The sequence below is a fragment of the Lipotes vexillifer genome, unplaced genomic scaffold (assembly GCF_000442215.2).
Source record: "Lipotes vexillifer unplaced genomic scaffold, Lipotes_vexillifer_v1.1 scaffold91, whole genome shotgun sequence".
Lineage (NCBI taxonomy): Eukaryota > Metazoa > Chordata > Mammalia > Artiodactyla > Lipotidae > Lipotes > Lipotes vexillifer.
The window spans coordinates 1,734,300-1,761,638 of record NW_006777583.1 but is presented as its reverse complement, the minus strand read 5'-3'; the positions used below and the strand labels follow the sequence as shown (position 1 = coordinate 1,761,638).

Genomic DNA, 27,339 nt, shown 5'->3' with positions numbered 1-27,339 from the left:
TTCCTTGCCCTCTGAGTCACTACTTCGCTGTCTTCACTGTCAATCCCAGGTGGAGCTCAGACCATCCCTGAGCTGGATTCCACATGACACTTGGGTGAGTGATGCGAATCAGAGCAAACCCTCCCTCTTAATAGGGTTTCTGTAGAGCTTCTGCCAAGAGGATGCAGAGTAAGGAGTAAACAAATTTGATCTTTCAAGACGTACACAGTGCAGCGGCACACAACTCCACTTTGAAGATTTTAATTTCAGGTTTAGAAAGATGCTCTTTTCTGCAACCTGCCCCTCCACACTGCGTGGAGGCTGGGAGGCTTGGGGGAGGGTGAGTAGGCGAGAAGGAGACAAGGGCAGGGGCTAGGGTTTCAAAGCGGTTGTTTGTGAGACTATCACAGCAGTGACTGTGACTTCACTTAACTGCATCAGGGCTGCAAACCAACAGATCAGCAGCCGATTTGAAATCAGGAACGCTTGAGATTTAAAAAAGGAAATGTCAGGCAAGCTGGTGGTATTTGCCTTCTCATGTAGGGCTAGGGCCGCTCAGAAAAGGTCACTTTGGGTTTCAGATACAGGGTTTCTGTGATGAATTCTCAGCACAAATACCACAGTGTTCCCATTGTACAATTTTTTGGAGGCAGTTTTGCTCCCAGCGTGGGGAGAGGGACACAAGTTCACTCCCTTGCATAGCTGGTTTGCCCCTTCTGCCTCTGAACTGCCAATCTGAAAATGTTCCTTTAGCGACAGACACTGTGGTCTGCTATGCTATTATGTCTGGTCTTGGGAGAAGAGCCACCACCTCACCCCTGACAGGAAGGATGAAATACACGGAGAGCGGATGTGTTCTTTAAGATATATAGGAGCAGAAACAAGGATCCAAACTATGAGAGCCCAGACTTGCTTCCTCTCTCAACCATCTCCCATCCCACTTCTGGGGGAAAGGGCTGCCTGCAGGCGTTGGGGGAGAATTCGGGGGAAAAGCTGACAGAGGAGACTATGTACTCCATACTGACCTCATGAACTGGGCCAGATGGGGAGACACACAGAGTGGTTATTTCCATCACAGTACAGGGCAGAGGGGTCCAGGCTGGGTCACATCCTATGGAGGACAGCCCTGGGCCGAGAGACGATAACACGAGCACTCCAGATTGCCAAAGGATCCATCAGATGTGCTTGTGGGGCAAGTCCCTTTGCTTCCCTGGATGGAAGATGTCTATCTATCAAATATGAATTGATCAGTTTTTCTTTTTTTAAAAAAATTAATTCATTTAATTTTATTTATTTTTGGCTGTGTTGGGTCTTCGTTGCCGCGCGCGGGCTTTCTCTAGTTGCGGCGAGCGGGGGCTACTCTTCGTTGCAGTGCGTGGGCTTCTCACTGCGGTGGCTTCTCTTGTTACGGAGCACGGGCTCCAGGCGCGCAGGCTTCGGTCGTTGTGACTCACGGGCTCAGTGGTTGTGGCTCGCGGGCTCTAGAGCGCAGGCTCAGTAGTTGTGACTCACGGGCTTAGTTGCTCCACGGCATGTGGGATCTTCCCGGACCAGGGCTCGAACCCGTGTCCCCAGCATTGGCAGGCAGATTCTTAACCACTGTGCCACCAGGGAAGCCCCTCAGTTGTTCTTAACTTGAAGATTCCTTAAGAATGTAATGAATGTGTTGGGCCCTTCTCCTAGAGGATAGTATAAACTTGGTGCTTATGCATGTGTTCCGCCTAATTAAGATGATGACACACCCCGGAATCCATCTATGAACTCCGAACTAAGAACCATCTGGACTAGACGCCAGCTCTGTGATGCCCCCAAGTTTTGCAGATGGTGTCAAGTGTCATAACCACAGATGTCTGAGTGGAGGAAAGGCCCTCGGCATGTGGCATCTCCCACTTCCACATCCACGAGTGAGGAATGAAACCCAGAGACTGACCTGCTCACTCCAGGTCCCATGGAGAGCCTAGCATCAGAACCAAGGTCACCATGCCCCTTCCTCACTATGCAGTGTTGTATGTGACAGTGATTTTCAGGTTTTTTTTTTTTCCTGTGGATGAAAACTTTACTTAAAATGTTTGCCTCTGATTATAAAAATAATGAATATGTAACAGAAAAATAAACTGGAAAGTTGGCATTCTAACTTTTTGGTGGTGGCCTTTGGGTGGTTTCAAACTCTTCTGGGATACTTTCCTGTTTAATACTTTTTTTTTTTAAAGAGAAAGAGGCTTTTGTATTAAAAAAACAAGAGTTGTCACAGTGTTTTCTGCAGGTGAAGGCTGTAGCATAAAAACCGTAAACGGTTATTATCCTTCCCTGCTGCATCTTCTTTCCCTGTCCACCAGCAATTCTGATAGGAGGTAAAACTTTAAAAACCAGGTGCAGTGTACACTTGTTCCTTAGTGTCACTGACAAGCACTCAGCAGAAGCTAACTACAAAGGTTGGGACGTGCGGTGTGGAAAGAAGTTTGCCCGCAAGTTGCAAGACGTGTTGCTGAGAATGTGTCTGACCGTCCCCTCTCTCATTCCCACAACTGAGCACGGGATGAGTCCTGTTCTCACCGCAAGGAAGAGTGGACACTCCCTGCCAGCTTCAGCTCCGGAGCTCCCCTGTTCCACCTTGTCAATCACCCAGTACTCAAGAGCTGACTGGATCTCCTTCTTTTGGGGTTTCACCCCCCTCATTCTGGCAGACCTGGTGGTATCCCTGCAAATTCAACAGCTAGAGAGTTTTCGAGCAATGCTACAAGTATTATGACAGAACCTGTGTAGACCTGTGTCAAGCCCAGCATTAAGAGAATAAGAGAATAGAGATCTTTCCGGGTAATTTTTAAAAGGAGTGACAGTGGGTTTAAATCCTGGAAAGAAAAATTTACCACAGCAACCAGAACTGTCAACTATCTATAATGGAAAAATTATATTTGCATCATTTTTCAGGATCTCTTTACTTATATTCTGGCTTCTGAAATGGCCTCTACCTTGAGTCAGAGCTTCAGACACATGAACCTCGAAGTACCATTAAAAGATGTTTCACTAACCAAAGAGTAAGAAAATATATGACGTTTGCAGACTGTGCTGGTCTCTTCCCAAACACACTTTTCTCTTCATGCTCAGGAACAAGACCTCGATGTTTCATTGGTCAGACTACTGCTCAGCTAAAACATCCCAGTTCCCAGCCTCCCTTGCAGCTGGAGCTAGGTGTAGCCATGTGACAAAGTTCTAGCCAAGGAGACAGAAGCAAAAATAGTGGAAGTTCTGGGAAAATCTTTTTGAGGGAGGTCATGCTGTTTTTCTCTTCCTCCAGCCTTGCTGCCTGGTATATTAATGTGATGGATGGAGCTCCAGCAGCCATCTTGCTTCAGAAAGATGAAGTCCACACTGTAGGAGTGGAAGGTGCCTGAATCCCTAACAACCTTGTAGAGCCACCCTACTAGCTTTGGACTGCCTAACTCCAAACTTCTGTGATAGAATAGCAAGAACAGACCTCCGCTGTATAGACCACTATTATGTTGCGATACTCTGGCAAATGAAGTTGATCTGAGCCTAATTTATAAAGAATCAGATAAACCTGGGTTCATGTCTTATTTATGATACTTGTTAGTGATTTGTCTTTGGACAGTTGATTTAACTGTTTTTTGTTTGTTTGTTTGTTTATTTTTGCCGTACGTGGGCCTCTCACTGTTGTGGCCTCTCCCGTTGCGGAGAACAGGCTCCAGACGTGCAGGCTCAGCGGCCATGGCTCACGGGCCCAGCCGCTCCGCGGCATGTGGGATCCTCCCGGACCGGGGCACGAACCCGCGTCCCCGGCACCAGCAGGCGGACTCTCAACCACTGCGCCACCAGGGAAGCCCTGGTTTTTTATAAATGGGTGTTTTTGCTGTCGTAAAGGCAAAATGAGATGGCCATCCATAAAATGACCAGCATAGTGTCTGAAACCAAGTAAGCATTCTACAACGTGCATTTCCTCTTTCCCAGCCAGGTTTTAAGTCAGCAAGTTTCAAGTCAACAACCTTCTCAGATGAAGCCTCACTACAGGTAGTGAGAGGTACATTCAGATGAGGAAGTAACACAGTCCTGTCTTGGAGCAGCACACTTCCTGGGGGTTAACAGCACAGGAATGAGAGGCCTTGAGCCTTAGTCCCAAGGCTTAAGGAGCTGACTGTCAAGGCTCTTAATTCTCTGTGAAATTTTAACCCAAGGCCTCAGCAAGGTTGGGATGGGACCGTGACGCTTCCTAATACAACTTTGGGTCTAGCACATGAAGGATATAAATCCATGCATACCTCATATTTCTGGAGATAAAAGATACTAATTCCCTAGGCTGTTTTGAGCCTGGCTTCACATTCATTTTACAGCGCGTATCTAAAGGAAAAGTAAACCACCTGGAAATTTGGCTTCAAGACAACTGTCAAAATGGTGGTTATTTTTGGATGAAACATTACTTGACTAATATTTCACAGTTCAGCTGGCTGTGAAGACAAGCCTGCGAAGCCTCTGAGAGATAAGGTGTCCAGCTGCCGGGAGCCTGGGTGAGGATCAAGCAGTGCCTTTGTGACGGTCTCTCCTGGTGGCTGCTCCTGGGCTATGTGGATAGATGTGCTTCCTGTTACCCACTAGCCATGAGACAAAGGGCTTCACACTTCTCAGGATGCCCTTTTAAGCCAGCAGCCCAATGACTCTAATGAGCCCCCAGGAGCACCACTGTGTACTTATGGTTATAAGATGCTTCTTTATCTTGCTACTACTGGCAATAAAAACAATGGAACAGATGCATGCCGGTGCTTTCCTGATCACTTGGCACCCTCCTATGCATTATCCCACTGGGTCTCCATCACACCACACCTCCGTGGCCTACAGGGAGGCTATGATTCCCAGTGTGCTGAGGAACAAGTATTCTTCCCAAGGGCCACAGCTGTTGTAGGGGTCCAGAACCAGAATCGAGGCTGCCAAACTCTAGGCCCACCATTTTACTCATCTTTCTGGGACTTGGGTCTGCTCTCTTACAGCACTGCCTTCAAAGGGACCAAAGCCTTCCACAGCCACACCTGAAACAGAGGAATGAGTTCATCCGCAAGTCTCCATCCAGAGACCATGGAGTACTAATGGTGACATGGCTGAGCTAGGCTTTTCCGCTTTGTTGGCAGGTAAGCTCACTCACAGGAAACTGTGCTTGTTTTCTCTCTCCCTGTACTTGGTCTGGCTACCTGAGATGCTCCTGTAGGCCATTCACTGCCAGGGTACCTCTATTTCCCTCCCACCAGTGATGATGGGAATGCCCATCCTGTTCTTCTAAGTGGGCCACTTGCCCTCCAGCTGCAAGGTATACAACATAGTTCTTACTTATATTTGAGTGAGACAATGGGTAGTGCCAACTGCTTCCACTTAGTGAACTGTTCTCTTCCTTAAAGGGGAAGAAATAAGGGCAACTAACCTTTACTGAACACATATTCTTTTTTTTTTTTTAGAGACTTAAAAATATTTATTTAAAAATAACATTAATTAACCCACTATATGCTGAACACACACTCTTGACAGGCTCTGCACTAAGTGCTTTCTACACTTTACCTAATTCAATCAGCTACAGAGTCCTACAGAAGAAAGGACACAACCCCAGTGCCAAGCTTTGGGAATATTCTAAGAATTCCAGGCAACTCCATAGTAGTAAGTCATAACATTAATAGTTACCATTTGCTCAATGTTTTACGGGTACCAGGCACTTGGGCTAAGCACATTTCATGCAGTACCTCATTTAACCCTCACCGCAATGCTATGAGACAGGTATTATCACCTCCTTCTGACCAATGAGGAATCAAGGCACAGAGGAGGGATAGGAAATCAGCCCAAGGGCAGGCAACTGATAAACAGTAGAAGACATATTAACACACACACACTCCATGCTCTAATCGTCTCTGCTATGTGCTCTGCTGGTACTTCCAACTCAACATGCCACTGCCCTCCTGGCTTGCAGGATACACATGTGTGCATGTGTGTGCATGTATGTGGATGGGTGGATGTGCACACTGGCAGAGGCAGGGACAGGGGGTGAAGCAGGGGGCAGCGGGAGATGGCAGGGCGAGCCCTCCAGTGACAGTGATGAAGCCCGGGGCTGGCGGTGGCTCAGCTCAGTGTCAATTTGGAGACTCTCTTTAACTTTCTGTGCTTTTTCATCTTTTTGAGAAGGGTCTGTACCAGATGGCCCCACCCTGAGTTCTGGGCTTGGGGGCTCTTCATACTTTATTTGCCCACTGGTCCCAGAATGGATTTGCTGAAGCTCACTTCCCAAGGAAGTTTCATTTATATATATAGAACTGATCAGCAACAAGCTTTCCCCTAGAAATTTAAAAAGCGCTCAGAATCACATATAACCTTACGGCCGGCGAGGGAATTCAAGAACATCTAGCTCAATTCCTTCGTTGTAAAGGCATTAAACAGACGCAGAAAAACAAGGCTCATCAAATTCAGATTTCCTCATTCCCTATCCAGAGGCTTCCTGCTCTCCCATATGGCAATCCAGGAGCTCCTGGGTAGTGAATAAATGTCTATATCCAGCCTCATCCTTCAAAATAGCAGGAGACATCTGTACACGAGAAAGCAGCCTCATTCAGCTTCCCCTGCAAGACTCCCCACATGCCGGGTGCTCTAATTCAGATACATAAAGAACAAAATCCCTGGCAAAAGGGGAACGTTCCTTGCCAGATGGACACAATCAGGCCTGTTCAGTGGCTTCCAGGACTGGAACATTCCTATTTACAGCTAAAATTCCAGCTAGGGGCACCTACTGTGCAATATTTCAAGAAAGGATGTTCACAGCCTTGAAACGTAAAAACTCATTAAACACCATCTACAAGATTGCCCCGCTGCACGCCAATCACTTTTTGCTGACCTAGACCAACTCAGAAAACAGGAGCTTTTCGTCTCTCATTTTATCTGATGATTTCATTGGTCAGTGGTCCCTGAGTTACTTTTTAAACCTCCACTGAAGTTCAGCTGTCGAAAACAGCACTCTAAATCCCCTTCAACATGGCAGCACTAAAATACCATCCAATAGACAAAATGATCCCGTCCAAGAGTGCCTGATGTAGGTGATGGTGCCAAATCACAAAGCAGGACCCAGGTACCAACTGTGAAAACAGCAACACCATCATCCCTAGCACCCACCTAAGGCAAATGGCTGGGAGACGGCTCTCAAGGAGGGGAGGTGTCCAAGACTGATCTTCCCAACTTTGAAGATAACCCTCAATCCCACTCCATCTTCAAAAATATGCTCCTCTAAAAATAAGCCACACTGAATTTGTACATTGCCTTGGGTAGTATGGTCATTTTATTAGTATTAATTCTTCTAATCCAAGAACAATGTATATCTTTCCATCTGTTTGTGTCGTCTTCAATTTCTTTCATCATCCTATAGTTTTCAGAGTACAGGTCTTTTGTCTCCTTAGGTAGGTTTATTCCTAGGTATTTTATTCTCTTTGATGCGATGGTAAAAGGGATTGTTTCCTTAGTTTCTCTTTCTGATCATTCATTGTTAGTGTATAAGAATGCAAGAGATTTCTGTGCACTAATTTTGTATCTTGCAACTGTATCTTGCAATTCATTGATGAGCTCTAGTAGTTTTCTGGTGGCATCTTTAGGGTTTGCTATGTATAGTATCACATCACCTGCAAACAGTGTCAGTTTTAATTCTTCCCTTCCAGTTTGGATTCCTTTTCTTTATTTTTCTTCTCTGATTGTTATGGCTAGGACTTACAAAACTATGTTGAATAAAAGTGGCAACAGTGAACATCCTTGTCTTGTTCCTGATCTTAGAGGAAATGCTTTCAGCTTAGCACCATTGAGTATGATGTTAGCTGTGGGTCTGTCATATATGGCCTTTATTATGTTGAGGTACGCTCCCTCTAAGCCCACTTTCTGAAGAGTTTTTATCATAAATGAATATTGAATTTTGTCCAAGGCTTTTTCTGCATCTACTGAGATCATCATATGATTTTTATTCTTCAATTTGTTAATGTGGTGTATCACATTGATTGATTTGCAGATATTGAAAAAAATCCTTGCATATGAACTAGAACAAATATTTTAAAAATTTGTCTGGAAACACAAAAGATCCCGAATAGCCAAAACAATCTTAAGAAAGAACAACAGAACTAAAGGAATCATACTCCCTAACTTTAGACTATACTACAAAGCTACAGTAATCAAAATAGTATGGTGTGCTGGCACAAAAACAGACACACAGATCAAGGGAAGAGAGCAGAGAGCCCAGAAATAAACCCACGTACTTATGATCAATTAATTTATGACAAAGGAGGCAAGAATATACAATGGAGAAAAGACAGTCCTTTCAATAAGTGGTTCTAGGAAAACTGGATAGCTACATGTAAAAGAATGAAATCAGATAATTCTCTAACACCATACACAAAAATAAACTCAAAATGGATTAAAGACCTAAATGTACGACTGGATACCACAAAACTCCTAGAGGAAGACATAGGCAGAACACGCTTTGACAAAAATCATAAGTAGTATTTTTTTTTTGATCCCTCTCCTAAAATAAAGGAAATAAAAGCAAAAATAAACAAACAGGACCTAATTAAATTTAAAACCTTTTTCACAGCAAAGGAAACCACTGACAAAACAAAAAGACAACCTACTGAACGGGAGAAAACCTTTGCAAATGATATGACCAATAAAGGGTTAATATCCAACATATATAAACAGCCCATGCAACTCAATATCAAAAAACCAAACAACCCAATAAGAACTGAACAGACATTTTTCCAAAGAGAAATGCAGGTGGCCAACAGGCACAAGAAAACATACTCAACATCGCTAATCATCAGGCAAGTGCAAATCAAAACCATAATGAGATACCATCTCACACCTGTCAGAATGGCTATCATCAAAAAGAACACTAATGTCGGCAAGGATGTGGAGAAAAGGGAACCCTCGTACACTGTCAGTGGGAATGTAAATTGGTGCAGCCACTGTCAAAAACTGTATGAAGGTTCCTCAAAAAAGTAAAAATAGAACTACCAAAGGACACAGCATTTCCATTCCTGGGTATATATCTGAAAAAACCACAAACACTAATTTGAAATGATACATGCACTTCAATGTTCATAGCAACATTATTTATACTTGCCAAGATATGGAAGCAACCTAAGTGTCCATAAACAGATGAAGAGATAAAGAAGATGTGGTACATATATACAATGGAATACTACTCAGCCATAAAAAAGAATGGAATTTTGTCATTTGCAGCAACATGGGTGGACCTAGGGGGCATTATGCTAAGTGAAATAAGTCTAACAGAGAAAGACAAATACCATATGATACGACTTATACGTGGAACTCAAAAAATAAAACAAACTAGTGAATATAACAAAAAAGCAGCAGACTCACAGATACAGAGAACAAACTAGTGGTTACCAGTAGGGAGAGGAAAGGGTGTAGGGGAAATATAGGGGTAGAGGATTAAGCGGTACAAACTATTAGGTGTAAAATAAGCTACAAGGATATACTGTACAACACAGGGAATAAAGCCAATATTTTATAATAACTACAAATGGAGTATGACCTTTAAAAATTGTGAATCACTGTATTACACACCTATAACTTATATAATATTATGCATCAACTATACTTCAATAAAAAATAAAAATGTCACATAATTTTTACTGGAAATGATATTAGCTAATATGTGGACGTGTGCTATGGGCTATTGCTATATTTAAAGCATGTAACATGCATGTACTTTCTTAATTATTCTCCACATAGCCTTTGGAATAGGTACTGTTGTTAACCCCAATTTAAAGAGGTAGGAATTGAGGCTTAGAGGTTCAGTAACTTGCCAAACTAGTAAGTGGCAGAGCTAGAATGAAAACCCTTGTCTGTCTAACCCCAGAGCCTGGTTCACAACTATGCCTCATGCTTTGCAACAGAATACCCTAGCACTGCTGAGATACTTTCATGAAATTATTGAGAAGATAAGGCCTCAGACAGAGAGTTCTTTTTATAAGAGGGGGAAAAGCACAACTGCAAAATTAGCATGAGGGAAAAGGTATTAATTCTTTAAAACTTCCCAACATTTTGAGAAACACAAGACCATTAAGCTGATATCAGATCCAGGAAAGCAGAGAAAAATTAATCTCCGCATACGTCCATACCCGATCGATGAGGGAAAGTTAACAAGGGAAATATTGAAGTGTAGGTGAAAAAGCTCTAACTAAACAGTACATGGGAAGAAAGGTTATCTTAACTGATAAATCTTAAAAAATAAAAAATCTAAACAATATTTTTATACACACACACACACACACACACACACACTTTAAAATTTACTATACAATAGTTGCTGGTAAAAACAAGTCACAACATTTTCCACTAATAAATTCTTACTTTTTGTGGTGTTATTTTCAAGGGAAACCAAAATTACATGCAATACAAGGATATCTGGAAAGAAACACAAACAAAATAAAGACACAGCAATAACCTGCCAGCACCTGCTTAAATTTCAACGTGGGTTGCATCCTAATGGCACATCATGAAGGAGATAGAGACGTAACAATTAAATCCTGCTAATCAGAAGACATGAATATTTCAGTGTGTACTAAATACTGATGTGATCTCTGGGGCAGAAAGTCCCACAGAGAATTATATGAACAGGAGTAAAAGACTTCCTTGACAAGGTCTGCATTGTTCATAAATTTTTATATTGATCCAATTTAGTAGGTATCAAATTCTCCTTTCTAAAGAAACCAAGTACCTTTAATGGTGAAACACTCCATAAACTCTGCAGATCAGGAAAAACCAAGGTACTTTAATAGCAATAGTTGAGCGCTTTGGAAGTTCCCTATTTTTTACTGGATTGAGGACAATGTTTTTTTCTTTGGGAAAACAAGTGAAGATTTAGGTTTGAGTGTGTGTGTGTGCGTGTGTGTGTGTGTATACATATACAGATACATACTTATACACACACATATATTAACACACATGTATATACATATGGACTTTGTATACAAAACTCAAGGCACATGATCTCAGTCTTTTTATTTAAGCACAGGAGACAGCCTAGATGTTGACTACTGAGATATTTAGTACAATCATATTCAAATGTATTCCCGACATTTGAGAGAGATTTTCACATGCACTATTTCTTGTAAAGAAAATCCCTTTAAAATGCTTGATGCCATAAACAAGCTCCCATTTCAGGGAAGTCTCAGGCGGGCCCTGGCTTCTCCTTCCTCACCATGGGGCTGCTGACTGATGGGCCATTTCACCACTCACTGCTGCGTCTAATCCAAAGCACCAGGAAAGGGGAGAAGACACATTTCAAATCTGCTCAATGTTCTCTCCCATCAGGGGCCCTGCTGACTGCTTCAGAGAACAGTGTGCTTCGAGAGAAGAAAAGGTCTGAATCTTCTCTCCTTTCCAAATCACCTAACCCAGTCAATACTAGTCCCAACCACGACTTGTTCCCTGAAAAGGAAGAAAATGAGAGAGGAAGAAGAGAGAAAGTGATGGGGAAAACATAGTTCAGTGGTTAAGGACATAGGCTTTATAACAAAACAAAAACAAATAAAAACCCCAGACCTGAGTACTAGTTCAAGCTTGGTTAAGTTGTTAAAAATTTCCAAGCCTCACTTTACTCACCCTGTAATGATAGCCAACCATACAGAACTGTAAAAATTAAACGAACATACTACAGGTAGCTGCCTGGCAGAAAGTTAGCCACAATGACTGTTGTCATCTTAATTATCAGGATCATCATGCCATGCCTTTGTGCTTGCTAAAAAGTATCAAGATAGGGGCTTCCCTGGTGGCACAGTGGTTGAGAGTCCGCCTGCCGATGCAGGGGACACGGGTTCATGCCCCGGTCCAGGAAGATCCCACATGCTGCGGAGTGGCTGGGCCCGTGAGCCATGGCTGCTGAGCCTGCGCCTCCTTCTGGAGCCTGTGCTCCACAACGGGAGAGGCCACAACAGTGAGAGGCCCATGTACCGCAAAACAAAACAAAACAAAACAAAACAAACAAAAAAGTATCAAGATAACTTTGGGCCTTAAAAGCGTTGATGGGCTACTTTCCTATCTCCTTGTTTACACAAACCCTGATTAAACAATCAGAATGACTCATCATTACCTTGAGACCCAGCTCACAATAGTCAGAGTGATCTACACTTTGCCTGCCTTTCAACATGTGCAATTGGATCAGCAGCTCTCTACATCCTGACTGGGCCGTCAGGGAAGCAGGCGAACACATTTATCCTCAACAGCCTAGAAACTAGAGGAGCCTTGCGCCCAGTCTATACTCCCCACCTCCTGGCTCCTCATAGCACAAGGTAAGAGAGGGTCAGGAACCAAGTGGGACATATACAGTGACCCCAAAATGAACTTCCATAAAAATGTATCTGAAGACAGAAGAGCTTAGTGTAAGCAAGGATATGCACAAAGACCTGTTCATGATAGTAAAAAAAAAAGAAAAGAAAAAGGAAAATAGTGGTTGAATAAATTGCATGATATGCATAATATACTATGTTGCCAACAAAATAGAGAAATATATAATTAACGTGGTAATCATAACTTCCCATATGGATGCTGAGTCAATTCATTCCGGCTGCTTTCCACCTGTCCCCACCAACCACCTGGAACAAGTTTTCCTTCACCCCTACTGCTCCTTTAGCCTTTCACTCCTCTATTTTTCATAACACTTATTACTCCCTGACAATATATCATGCAAGTTTTGTGTTGAGTCATTCCCCCATGAGGCTGTAAGTTCCAAGAAGGCAGACATGTCACGGAACTAAGGAAATAGCCAACGAACCAGATGAACTGTGCCTGGTACATGGGAGGACTTCAGACAGAGTTGTTAAATGGATAAATTTAGAAAATTAGAAGATACAGATAAAAGAACTTACATTATCCTTACCCCTACCACCTACAGATATCTGTCAAATATTTTTCTATGTGTAAATAGAAGTAGCTTATAAAATAAAGTAAAAATAACTTGGGTGAAACAATGTCTAATGTAGTACTGTCTTCCATACTTCAAACTCTCTGAATAATTCACTGTATCGTTAACATCCCCTCTAGGTCACCAAATGGCTACAACAGTTCTCCATCCCCCAGTGGTCCCTCCAGGATGTCAGTGTTTTGGGTTTTTTGTTTTTTGTTTTTTTTGATACATGGTACTTAGGACCAAGCACAATACTCCAGATGAATTCTGGCCAGCACACTTCTATGTGCCAGGGACCATGCCAATTGCCTTATATGGGTTTTCACTGAATTCTCACTCAACAAGATAGAAGTAATTATTACTTCATTCTGCAGATCAGAAACGGAGGCACAGTAAATTTTTCTAGTACTTAAAACCAGAACCTCCCCAGCTGACCTACCCTATTCATCAATACGGCATCTCATTTACCATGGGTATCCAGGGTCAAATGTTTTCGATCACATGATCTGACGTGGCCCAGGGAGAGAATCCGAGGATCCAAGACTGCGGACTTGGATGGCGCTCAGCACCAGACAGTTTCTAGCAGTGCCGCACAAACTGGGAACATCGCTGGCACCAGAAGGGAGTTGCAGTGAGACCCCCTGTACTTGCTCTGTCAGTGCCCAGCGCTGGAGGCAAGAAGCACGGTGCAGGTGAAGGGCAGGGAGAACTCTGTGGCCAGACAAACCCAGAAAGACCCCGTTCCTATACGTGAGCCAATAACCCACCCAAGCAGGTGTGCCCCCCACCCATCTGCCAGTGCCGGCCTGGCCAGCGCCTGGGGAGTGTTTCACAATCCCTTGCCAAATCACGAAGATGTCACAAGTGCAGATGAAAGATGTAACGTGAGCAAGTGAGCCACAGACTAGAACAAAACACTGTGGTTTGGGTCCAGCTTGACAGCATTCCGGCTCCCTTCCTGTAAGGAGCTGCTTTGAGGGTGAAGGCACCCTCCCCTCCCACTTGGCCTCTAGACACCACAACACAATACGAATTCAAAAGGCACCTGACAGCTCAGCATTATTTTAATAAACAAAGCCTCCCTTTCTTCCCCCTCTACCTACAAAGAACACGTTTTATCACATGTGCCTTGACAACTTTCTCTCTTACAAATTGATTTATTCCTCTTTCCTGCTCCCTCCATTTCACCAGGCAAACTCTGAAATGCTTAAGTACAGTGGAGGGTGTGGTAGAGCTCACTGCAGACGGGAAGCTGAGGACAACGAGAGGTATCCTGCATGGGTGTTCACCTCCACCCCGCCGCTGTCGTGGGCCTGCTGTAACGCCCTTGGAAGAGAAGCAGCAGAAAGGATAAAGGGGAGGCCACAGTGGATGGCTGATGAAACAAATTCCTTTGGGTGCAGATAGTATCGGTCGCTTCTGACTTTCTCTAAACGGAAGGAGCCCCCAGTGGGGAGACACTGTCTTTGAGCCTCTAGTGCACAGCCCCCAACAAACCCAAGCACAGTCTGGCCTCACTGAAGGATGGCGGCAGAGACAGACACGCTGGTTGCTCAGGAAGGTGGGGAGCTTTGGGGCAACCAAACAGCACACACTCTCCTAAAAGGAAGATGTTCTCTCATCACACAGTTTGGATGTGGCACTGCTTTCTTCCCATCATCTAAGTTCATGTGCAAACTAAACTCTTCTGTGCTTGCAAGGGAGGAACTCCATATTTTCCCAAGCTCAGAAGTGCAACCTTAATCATTAGAGCCAACACACCAGAGAAAAAGAGGTGACACCTAATCCTGGAGTTTCCTGCACTGTCTACGCTCTCCCCAGCACCCCCTCCCTCTTACCTCCTTAGAGACATGGCACTAGAATGCAAACAGGAAATTCCCTAAAGCTGCCCAATTTTGTTTCCTGTAAGCAGAAAGGCAGTGTACGGAGAAAGTATTAAAGATTCCTAGGCCGTTTAAGAATTAAACATTTCTAACCTACATAAAAATATCAAAGGAAATCCTAAATCTGGCAGTGACTAGAAATACCGCCGTTTCAACAACACAAAACCAAAATTTACTCAAACTATTAAAGCTAAGCTTCGCTGCTAAAGCAGTTGATACTGTCAATCACTAGGCACAGGACTAAACACAGGGCTGGAAAACACGGTGAGAGAGCTTTTGCCTGATACCCAGAAGCCATCTCCTCAGAGGCCTGAGTGAGTTGCCCTGTTCATTTACCCTGTTGTCAAGATTCTGAATGCTAGTGTGGGTCATATTATACTTTAAACGCAAACACCACTCTGAGATGAGTAAACAAGGATGACAAAATCCAAAGACTCTGTGAGACAGTCTTCCTGTCAGTCTTAATCCAGGCCATCATTCATTTAAAAAAAAAAAAAAATTGACCTTAGCTTTGGGCTCCCAGAAAAATATCACAAATGAGAAGCAGGATTATTTAGCTCCAAGGCAAGAAGGATGAAAGCAAATTAGCACTAGCCGATAGGCAAACGACGAGCTCTTACACTGAGGGCAGTCACCAGTGTACCCAGTCCAAGATAATGAGTTTACATTTCAGCTTGAGGATTCAGGTTTGCTCTCAACATCTCTCCTGACAGTGGAGCTTGTTGTGTCTTCAAAGGTGCAGTAATGCTATGGAATTTCTCTCCGGGAAAACCTTTCAAGACAGGGGCCAGTCTCCTCTCTCCAGGCTAATGTGGGTACAGTCCTGCCTGGGAATTTAGTCTACTGCCTCTCAAAATTCATTCCAGTCTGATGATTCCCTCATTTAACACCAATAGATGTGCCGGGCAAAAACGGTGAGTCAACACACAGATTATGGAGGACGTTTCTTTTCAAGTGGCAAAGGAAAACAGAGGTTATTTCAAGGGAGGCAAGGGCACCACAGAGTAAGCTTTTTTGACTTGTTCTTGGCTTTTTAAAATCCTGGCAATCATGCTCTGGCTAACAGAGCAACATTTACAGAAGCACACGATCGGAGCACTTCATTCCTTGCTGCACTATGGCCCTGGGAGCTGTGGCATTTACATACCTTCAGGGCCAGGGCTACCCAGAAAATGACTGCAGCGGAACTGGATGTTTATTTAAAGTGACTGATACATAAAGGATTAGCTCCACTTCACCCCATATAGTGGGCTAGAGAGAAAAGGTAAAAACCACCACCTTAAATTTGCTGTGGAACAGGTCTCAACTCCCTTTTGACCTTTAAAACAATCTTTCCCGAGTCAGAGAAACCTACAGCTACCAACTTGCCCTTTCACTGGCCACCTTAAAAGAAAGTAAAATTGTTCAAAAGTTGCCTACTGGGCTTCCCTGGTGGCGCAGTGGTTGAGAGTCCGCCTGCTAATGCAGGGGACACGGGTTTGTGCCCTGGTCCAGGAAGATCCCACATGCCGCGGAGCGGCTGGGCCCGTGAGCCATGGCCACTGAGCCTGCACGTCCGGAGCCTGTGCTCCGCAACGGGAGAGGCCACAACAGTGAGAGGCCCGCGTACCGCAAAAAAAAAAAAAAAAAAAACGTCCCTACTATCTCAAGATTTTAAAAATTAGAAATTTATCTCATCTCATTCCAGATATTACATTCTTTTGGGCAACAGATTTATGTTCACGAAGAAAAAGTGGGAACCTATCAAATCATTTCCTGGGGAAACAAAGAGCCTGAGAGTCTCCTTATAAAGCAAGGTTAAGTTGACTTTTTTTCAGTTACTCCACATACCTAGTGCAGTATAAACCACGGGCTCGCCACAGCAAGCAGACTTGGAGCTTCTGCACTGTACATGCTCAAGTCAACGTGGCAACTAGACAGCCTTAAGGAACTGATAACTCAAACGAGGAGTGCCAGAATTTGGCTGAAAAGGTGCTTTTTTCTTAATAAATTCCAGATGTTAAGAGTAGCTATCCATCTAGACACCAGTTCTTTACATAATCCGTTCTTTAAAACCTTCTGAAAAAATGTAATTGCGTTTCTTTCTCCCACTGCATTTTATGGACAAAAAGGCAGTTATTCATGTACCTCAAAAAAAAAAAGAACTTAAAAAACTTAGTTATTCCCCATAAGTTAAACGATTTCCACAGAAATACATTAATGGAGTACATGGAATGATAAATCTATGCTATGAAAGATGATAATAGAAAGCAGACCTCGCCTATGATGAGTTCAAATTCCAGAATATATCATATGCACAAAACTCTTGTGGTTTACGGAATTCTGAATCTCCAAGTTTGAATAGTGGGTGCAGGCCACAGCTTTTCTGATGTGTCTTTTTTTTTTTTAAATATATTAAGCCTTTCCAACAAGTGGGGTGGGGGAAGGGAGAAGGCAAACAGATTGGGGGTGGGAGGGGTGAGCAGGGCAGGGACGGAGATCTGGCAAGGCTAATACCATGCACTGCCTTTTACCCCTTAAAGTCAGCATAGCAAAGATCCCCTGAATTGGGGCTAGACCAGTAGCAACAGCTTAGGCAGGCTTCAGACCCCATCATATCCACAGCTCTCCTGCAGGCATCCAATGGAAACAATCACGTAAAGATGGTGTTGGCTAAGAAAATAGAGCTTTAAGACAAGCTCCTTGTGGCCCCCGCCTCCCCCAATCCCTGGCCCCAGAGCATTCTGTATAGAAATTCTGCACCTGCCACAGTCCACACTACTCTGCCGTGGGAGCCAGGAAGAGGAGACACTGATTTGCATCCCTCTTGCTGTTTTGTGGGGAAGCAGGAAAAGGGAAAGGATAAAGGGGAAGGAATTCAATCCAAAGGGCAGACAGAAAGGGGAAATAGAATGGATATGCCATACACATGGAGGCAGCCACTAATTCTGAAGGAAGCCAAGAAACCCAGAAGGAGAAAGGAAAATATGAGAAAAATAATTACAGGAATTAGCATGATAGGTTTAAAAAAATGGGCCTGACCTAGGGGTAAAACAGGAATAAAGACACAGACTACTGGAGAACAGACTTGAGAATATGGGGAGGGGGAAGGGTGAGGTGTGATAGCGCGAGAGAGAGACATGGACATATATATACTAACAAACGTAAGGTAGATAGCCAGTGGGAAGCAGCCGCATGGCACAGGGATATCGGTGCTTTGTCACCGCCTGGAGGGGTGGGATAGGGAGGGTGGGAGGGAGGGAGACGCAAGAGGGAAGAGATATGGGAACATATGTATATGTATAACTGATTCACTCTGTTATAAAGCATAACTTAACTGATTCACTCTGTTATAAAGCAGAAACTAACACACCATTGTAAAGCAATTATACCACAATAAAGATGTTAAAAAATAAAAATAAAAAAAAATAATAAAATAAAAAAATGGGCCTGTTGGGGGGGGAAAAACCCCCAAGCTCATAGATAGAGAGAACAAGCTGGTGGCTGCCAGAGGTGGGGCGTGGGTAAAATGGGTGAAGAGGGTCAAAAGGTACAAACTTCCAGTTATAAAATAAGTATGTCCTGGAGATGTAATGCATAGCATGGTGCCTATAGTTAATAATACTGTCCTGCATATTCGAACGCTGCAAAGAGAAGAGATCTTATAAGTTATCGTCACAAGAAAAAAAATTCTGTAACTGTGTGGTGACGGACATTAACTATACTCATTGTGGTGATCATTCCTTAATATATACAAATGTTGAATTATCATATCATACACTTAAAACTAATATACTCTTCTATGTCCATTATACCTCAATCTTTTTTTTTTTTTTGAAAAAAGGCCATTCGAAAGACTTCTTTTCTCAAGACAATTCCTGCACCTAAATGTGACAAGCCTTCATCTTGCATCACCGCCTGTAATGCCATCCCCACAGTCTCCCAGCCAGCATTCCAAGGAGGAGCTTGCATGCTCAGGTAACTGGGTGGAGTGGACCAAAAATCAGCTCAATCAGCTCTTTTGTTCTCAAAAAAGAACTCTCTCATTCAGATCCGGTCACACTGCTTAGGTGCAGAGCCAAGGGGTTAATGTTCAAGTTCAGAAACTCTGTACGGGTCACATTCTGGCCCTGCGGAGACACAAGGGTGGGTTTCTTAAAATGCGTCGACTTGCCGTCCTCCCAACGACAGGTCACCTTTTGAACTACTGGGGGATGACCTGGGAGAAAAATAGAATGCTTTGCAGCCAGGCACTCCAGTGTGAATGTAGGGAACAATCAGAGGGCTGTCTAGAAAACAAAATGCCTCCTTTTTTTAATAGTAGCTATTCAGGTGGCAAGAGGCAATTCAGAAATGGCCAGCAAAGCACAATGATTGAGAGATGGGCATAAATGATACATTCCTATTCTGCTCCAGCATTCATGCACTGCACAATTTCACTTTAGTTAAATAAAGTACTTTCTTCTGGGGATGGCAAGTACGTGATACTATGGCCATAGCTACTATAATAGAATAAGATGGATCCACCCCACAAACATCAACTCCGATGTAAAATTCTTAGGATTTTTTATAAGAAGCACAAATGTGTATTTTTTTTGAGAGGACAAGATCATTAGCAGGTCTGGTCTTCACGGAAAGAAGTAATTAATGGTGTCTAAATTAAATTTTTTCTTTCTTTTTAAATTTTTTTTCATTCTTTCTTTACAGCAACGACTTCTTTTAAACAAGGACATGTGGAGTCATAGGATTACTTCTTTCACCTTTTGTCTCCTTTTCTTCAGTGGACTTTATTTCTACCCCATGGCAGAAATCAACCTTCTCTCGTAGAATTGGGCAATGTATCATATATCGTTTTCCCATCTCTTAGGCAGGAAGTTACATTTCTGAAAACTGACAAACCACAACTGCATGAACGGTGCCTTGCATGTATGTGTGCGCGCACATGTGCACCCACGCACGCGCCTCTGAGCCTATAATTTAAAGTATCTCAGGGCCCAACCTCGTCTACCCCCACCCACTCCTGTTTTCTTATCTGTTCTGTGGAAGCTAATACCTACCCTACCCACTTCCCAGGGATACTGGGAAAAGTGGAAATGTTTATGTAAGTGTTGTATGTTGTAAGCACTATTAAAATGTTAGATATGATACAGTTCAAAATGTTATTTACTGACCTTTATATATAACTCCCCTTATCTGGGTCCTTAAAATTCATCTCCAACACACTTTATAAAGTTTGACAAGAAGTCACGTCATGGTCTACAGGCCCTCTGCTAATAGAGTCAGTAGTTACAGCATAAGCAATCACCTCTGACATGTCCTGCTCCCACAAAGCAGCCTTAAGTAGCACTGATCTCTAAGGACAAGACTTGAAATTTGAGGGTCAGGATCCATATACTGCCAAGTCACTTTCAATATCATTACACTAATAGGAGTCTCCTAAGGTAAAGGATGGGTATTTGGTTCCCATACTGGGATTATTTCATCCTGAACTGAGACTTCACTGAAGTGCTGGGGATGAGCGTCCCTAAAGCTTTGTTTTCAGATATGCTGGGTGTTCTTGAGAACCATTTCTGTTTTGTAGGGGTGTTTGGCCATGCCCTTATCAAATCACAGAAAGTTCCTGGAAGTTTACTCAAACGTCTTCCCTCAGCACAAAAACCATCTAATCGCAAACGCATACATACACAAGGAAGTTCTGAGACAAATTCTGCAGAGCACAACCACAGCATGCTACAAGATCATTTCCCAGCAGAAGGGAGCCATTTTCTTGCCTCTAAAGAGTAACAGATGAAGCACAGACAATAGAGCTGTTTCATCACTCTGGTACAGATTAGCCTGCATTTCTGCACCAAAACGTATTAAGCTCCTGTCTGGCAATTAGCTGACAAGGGCAAAAATGCACAGACAAGCAGAAGGTGGAAACCCCTTTAACCCAAGAAACCTCACCGGTGGCTCTGCATCCCGTATCATTTCACAGTGGTTACTGGACAGCCTCCAACAAGAGAAGCTGCTATGGCAAAGAAATTCTCCAGAAATTGTGAAGTTTCAAGGCACAGAAAGTTTCAGAGATGTATGCTTGTCAACCAGGAAGTCTTGGAACTCGTCAGTAATGGACACTGTTGCAGGAAGCCCCCTCAAAGAAAGGCTCGTCCTTCCCTGTCCCTATATCCATCTACCAAGAGCCAAACTTTTTGACTTAGAAAAGGTAAAATGGAAAGCTATCCAATTGTGGCTGGCCGTCTTCAGGCACTGTGGGAGCCCTGGGAAAGAAAAGGATTATTACTTAAGGAAAGGATTCTGTGTGAGAACATATAAGGCACCTTTTTCCACTCGAGGAGTGGAAAACAACAGTGACACATACCAAGGACAGTAGAGACCAAATGAATATAATTCAGCTCAAACAATCCAGGTACCTGACTTCATACTGATGACCAAATCCTGCTTAAAAATGAGACTGTCACAGCTTCTGTCCACGTGACCACGGAACAATGCAAGTAAGCATCTTTAGGTGTCAAATCACCTCTTGAAAGTTATTTAACAGCCAAGGTAAGATTTTGGAGGTTATTACAGCTACTTAGCTTCTTCAGCAATTCATTTGGATGTAGAATATGCTCCATTTCCGTTTCACACTATATGTGGTTACCTACTTCTTACAGCTTTATAGCTGAGAAATCTTTCCTTTGCACGTACATCTCTTCCCCTTTGTACAAAACCTTGTCTGAATAAAAAGGGATGGGGTCGCAAGTATACCATTTTAATCTTTCCCCACACCTTTTAAACACTGACAGAACCCAGAACAAACCAGGCTATAAGAAAGAAGACCCCCAGCTATGGCCATCTGTCCATCTTAACATAATTACCTACATTATGCTGGAGGTACCATCAACCCATTATTGTATATGTAACCAATTTTCCTAGTTGAATAATGCTGCAATGAAGAACATTAGGACAAATTCTTAGAAATGAAATTAACATTTGGCCAAAGCTTCTAAGTGTGAAACTGCCTCCCCCACAAAAGCTACTGCAAGATATACTTCTGCCAGCTCTATCTATTTTGCTTTACTCCCAACAGCCCTAGATATATCACTTAAATATGTATCTTTTACCAATATGGTTCCAAGATAGTTGGAACCATATTAGTCTTCAACATTTTAGTCTTCATTTCCTTGATTAAATTTAAACTTTTCCCCTAAATCTACTGGACACGTGGCTTTGTTTTTTAATGGCCTGTTCACATTCTTTGCCTATTTTGACACGATGCTGACTTCTTAGAGTCTGATACGTATCACAAATATTCACCTTTCACCATATGTATTACAAATCTTCTTTCCCAGTTGGCTATTCACCTTTCAATTTACATAGCATTTTTGACATCTGTGTGTTTGATATTTTTAGGTTGCCTCCATAAATCTTTTCCTTTACAGATTTTCCCCTCGGCTTTTTGTTTAGAAAGCCCTTCTCCACTCTGTTCAGATAGTTACCTACATTTCCTTTATTGTGATTTTTTAAAATGTGGTCAGTCATTTTTTTAAAAACATTTATTTATTTATTTATTTATTTATTTTTGGCTGCATTGGGTCTTCGTTGCTGCCCGCAGGCCTTCTCTAGTTGTGGCGAGCGGGGGCTACTCTTCGTTGTGGTGTGCGGGCTTCTCATTGCGGTGGCTTCTCTTGCTGCGGAGCATGGGCTCTAGGTGCGCGGGCTTCAGTAGTTGCGGCACGTGGGCTCAGCAGTTGTGGCTCGCGGGCTCTAGAGCACAGGCTCAGTAGCGGTGGCGCACGGGCTTAGTTGCTCCACGGCATGTAGGATCTTCCCGGACCAGGGTTTGAACCCGTGTCTCATGCACTGGCAGGCAGATTCTTAACCACTGTGCCACCAGAGAAGTCCCTGGTCAGTCATTTTTAAAAAAACTTTATTCCATGTGGAATTTCATTGTATACATATATTACAAATCTAAACTTTTTGTTTATATTTGTATTTATTCCAGCATTACTGAATAATTAAACCTTTTCTACTTATTGCAGCCATTATGATATAGCTAAATCCTTTTTATATTATTTTAAATTATAGTATTACAATGTTAATATTTCATTAATGTACAATATCCTCTTTTTATTGTTTTTCAAAAACATTTTTAGCTATTTGTTTATTCTTCCAGATGAAATTACTATGAAGATTTAAAAAATCTCACAGGGCTTTGGATCAGAACAACATTAAACTTCCACTCTCCCCAAGTCAATGGGGTCATGTATAAAACTGAATTCCATCTAATAACATGGACAGTCCATCTATCAACTATAATTTTCATTGCAGTGGCTCTCCTTAACCGAGACACAAATTCCTTGAGGACAAACACAATGCCTGCTCTGCTCCTCAGTGTGTTCCATTCCTAGCACCTAGTACGGCGCAAGCACACATACAATTACTGAATGAAATCAAAGCGACCTAGAACTGTTTTTGTCTCGAGCATCTCATTTAGTATCTCGTAACCCAAAATAGCTAAACCAGCAACGTTATTTGTGAATGCACCTGGTGTGTGTAAACTGAGCAAAGGTGTACAAGGGATTTATAGGCTACGGTACCCAAACCTGGCCAATGGAATAACCAGCTTCAAAGATGGTGTCCTGGGCTTCCCTGGTGGCACAGTGGTTGAGAGTCCGCCTGCCGATGTCGGGGACATCGGTTCGTGCCCTGGTCTGGGAGGATCCCACATGCCGCGGAGCAGCTAGGCCTGTGAGCCATGGCCGCTGAGCCTGCGCGTCCGGAGCCTGTGCTCCGTGACGGGAGAGGCTACAACAGTGACAGGCCTGCGTACCGCAAAAAAAAAAAAGATGGTGTCCTTCCCAAATTACCACAATGGGCAAAAGAAAGAGGAGGGTAACACTGCTATAAAGATGAACTAAAATCAACAGATTAGGAATTCATGCTTGAGAACTGCAGGAACTTTACTAGAGTGAGGCCCTTTTCATATCATTGCCATGGAGGAGTACAGATCAGCTAACTATTTTTTAAAAGTCCTAGACCCAGTGCTAAGAGAGATTTCGGACATTTAAAGAGCGATGGCCCAGGACAAGGGTAGGTAGAGAGGGAAGTGTCCTAGGTCAAAAAGATGGCCTGAATTAATGCTCCTGACCTGTCTTCTTCCCAACGCCTTGCCGAAGAGACTCAACTAATAAAAATCAGCCAGCCGAAAGAGGCTGGAAGGAATGATGGTGAATTGCACCCAGATTACTGATAAGAATCACCTGCATTATTCATGACGTCTACAGAATGCCTCTTTTGATCGAACAAATTACTAGATATATTTACAAAGATTATAGCACTGTAATAATGACAAAAACTAAACAACTGAAATACATAAATGCTCATCTATAGGGGAGTGAATGAACAAACTGTCCATATTCACATTCTGTGGCTGTGAAAAATAAAGATCTATTGGAGATTTTAGAAAACCATGATATGCTGTTAAGTTTAAAAAAAAAAAAAGAAGACAAGGATGTATATATAGTCTCATCTATTTTTATAAAAATGTTCACCACATATATAAGTACTTGTATATTGTATGTGAGCACAGATGGGTGCTGAAGAATAAATACCAAGTTGGTAACATGGGTTAAGGAGGGAGATGGAATATATGGAGGAAAAGGGGCTGAGCTGGCTTTTGCAGGGTACACTCGGCCCTCTGTATTCTGGAATGAAGAACCCAGATATGGAGGGCCCACTGTACTATGCTATTTTATATAAGGGACTTGAACATTCACAGATTTTGGTATCCACAAGCACCCTCGAACCAATCCCCCTCGGGATACCGAGGGACAACTGTATACTTCTTTGTCATTCGATTTGTTACAATGGGCGTGCATTGCTTCTGTGTCTTGAAAGGAAAAGCTAATGTATTATTATTCTCCAAAATAAATAGACATGTCAAAAAATTTTCCAAAAATAGATATTAACAATGCGAATGTAAAATTATCTCAGAATTATCAAATGTAGAACAAACAAAATAATGAACCTCATTAGAACATACTTGAGATAGTCAAGCTTTGATGACCCAAAGCTGGAAAGAGGTACTACAATTAGTTTTCCTTTGATTTCAGGGACATTTATTCTGCTTATCTCAAGACAGAGCTAATAAACCAAATGGTTTTGAAAGGTCCTAAATGGTTCTCAACATTTGGGCACATTCCAGGAAGGCTAAGTTAATTTAGCTATTCATAGAGTGGCACATTTGACAGGGAAAATGCAAATCAGATTATTGCAGTTAATGTTTGATTAGCCACTCAAACTGGAAGAGAAGCAGTGACAGGTAAGTAGAGATGATGGTACAGCTGCTGTTATTTATTTGACTTCTGAAAGCCTTGTTTGACTTGCTTGGGAAAATGTTTAGGAGGCTGTATGAGATTTGCATGAGATGGCTAATTTGCTGTGGAGCCCCTAGAGGATAAATTAAAGGTCAACCACATGATATTCCTTACCATACACTCTAAAACATAGTCAACTCTAAGGAAGAGATAAAATAGTCCTCAGTCAACCATCCCTAGAGTACTTTTCATGAATGTTTTCAATCTGTGGGTCATAACCCATGAATGAGTCTAGAAATAAATTTAGTGTGTTGTGATCAGTATGGGTGTAGATGAGAAAAAAAAGTTTAAAAACCACTGCCTTAAATACTCCACCCCCCCCGCCCCGCCTTTATTTTCCTGCGCCCATCCGTACATTTCCTACTTCCAACCAACAGGAGCAAAACACTTTCTCTCAAGTCTGTATGGCCACATCCTGTGCTGATTTTCTAGGAGTTAATTTTTCCATTAAAAAAAACAAAAAAAGTCAGGTTACAATATCCATTAGAAAAGGCAAGAGATAATTCTATTTTCTCCACCTCTCAGCAAAGTGTGTGTTACAATGGGTAAGAGGCTTTGCCTTTGGACTTCTCCCCGAGAAAAAATGTGTAAATTCCCTTCTCTTGTATATTAAAATGTCGCATAAAAATAAGGGAGATTACAATAATAAAGTTATAATGCTGGGATCTGGCTATAGGTTCCTAAGGATCGTACTCACGGCCCAGGACCAGAAGCTGCAGAACAGAGAGGGCCTGTAGTAACTGGATGCAACGGTAGTAAACCCTCAAATCTGAAATGTTAACTTCTTCAGCTAGGCTGCTGGCACTTGCAACTCCAAAGACTACTGCTGCCAGCAGGATCCTCAGGGTAAATGACCTTCACGTTTGAAGCTCCAGCCCGTGCCTCACCCTCAGAAGTAAAGCACTGATCACAACTCCGATGGCCATGGGTGACAGCTCCCTTGCACCCCAGACCTGTACATCCAGCTGCCTACCAGACCTCTGCACACAGAGGGATGCAACTCAATATATTCCAAACTCAATCTGCCTTCTTCCTTTACAAGCCAACCCACCACACACATCCACCATGCTGCCCTGTGGGATGCTTCAACTAAAGGAATAGGTGCCAAGAGCCAGGCTCTTCATGCCCATTTACCTAAAGCCAGAGACTCAGGCATCCTTTCTGAATTCTTCCCTCTCTCTTATCATCAGTTTCTGTGGATCTTACCTCATACAACTTTCTAGAAAGTGTTCACTCCTCCCCATGCGTCCTACCATCATTCTAGCTCAGGATACTGCTCCTCACCTGGATTACAGCAACAGTGCTGTCACCAGTTTTCCTGCTTTCTCTCCAAAACCAGAGCCAAACGCAATATTCAAAATGCAATAATGAGTGTGTCACTTCTCTTGCTAAAAGGTAAATATAAATAACCGCAGCCCTTCAATGGCTGCTCTTTGCCCTCAGGTAGAGTCCAAATATCTCAATGTGGCCTAATAACCCCCCTGCCCGCAAGCTATCTTCTCTTGCCAATTAGAACACACTGCAGTTCTCCAGATAAGTTAACCCTGCATCCCCACCCCTGCCACTCATCTCCACACCACACGCAGGTGGCCTCTGGAAAGACTTCTTGGACCCTGGTGGGCATAGCGCACCTGTGCTTCCTCACTACTCTCACAGCATCTATCACACCACTCAACAGCTCCGTTGCTTGGGTCTCCTCTACAGGGCCTGTGAATTCCTTGACGAGTGGACTGTGTCTGACTGGTTTACAACACTCAGCACTGTGCCTGGCACAAAGCTGATGCTGACTACACATATGTTAAAGATGAACACGAATCAGTTCCTCCATCTGGGGCAATGGGAACCATGGAAGAGCCAAACCAGGCACTGGAGGTCATTGCTGATTTGCACGACTGCACAATGTGGACTTCCAGCAGTGATTAGGAAACCATAAACCTCTGAGGTGCAGAAGGATGGAAAACCTAGAGCTGGAAGGTCATCCAATGACCCTCTGCTACACAGTCTAAAAACAAAAGCGTGTTGAAGTCAATTATGTAAGTCTGTTTATGATTATAAACAATACCAACGTTAAGTGTATTTTACCTTTAAAACCTGGTTTGACTTTAAATAAAGAAATTATACCAAAAAAATCAGAATTGTAATAGCTATTAGATTTCTCCCTGGCCTTTCCTTTTTTTTTTTTTTTTTGCGGTAC

At 42.9% G+C, this 27,339-nt stretch overlaps 1 protein-coding gene across 2 annotated transcripts in view; it reads right to left on the bottom strand.

Moving 5' to 3' along the window:
* The window catches only part of MCC (MCC regulator of Wnt signaling pathway), a 447,124-nt gene that overhangs the window by 113,294 nt on the left and 306,491 nt on the right, over nt 1–27,339 (bottom strand). The window lies entirely within an intron of this gene.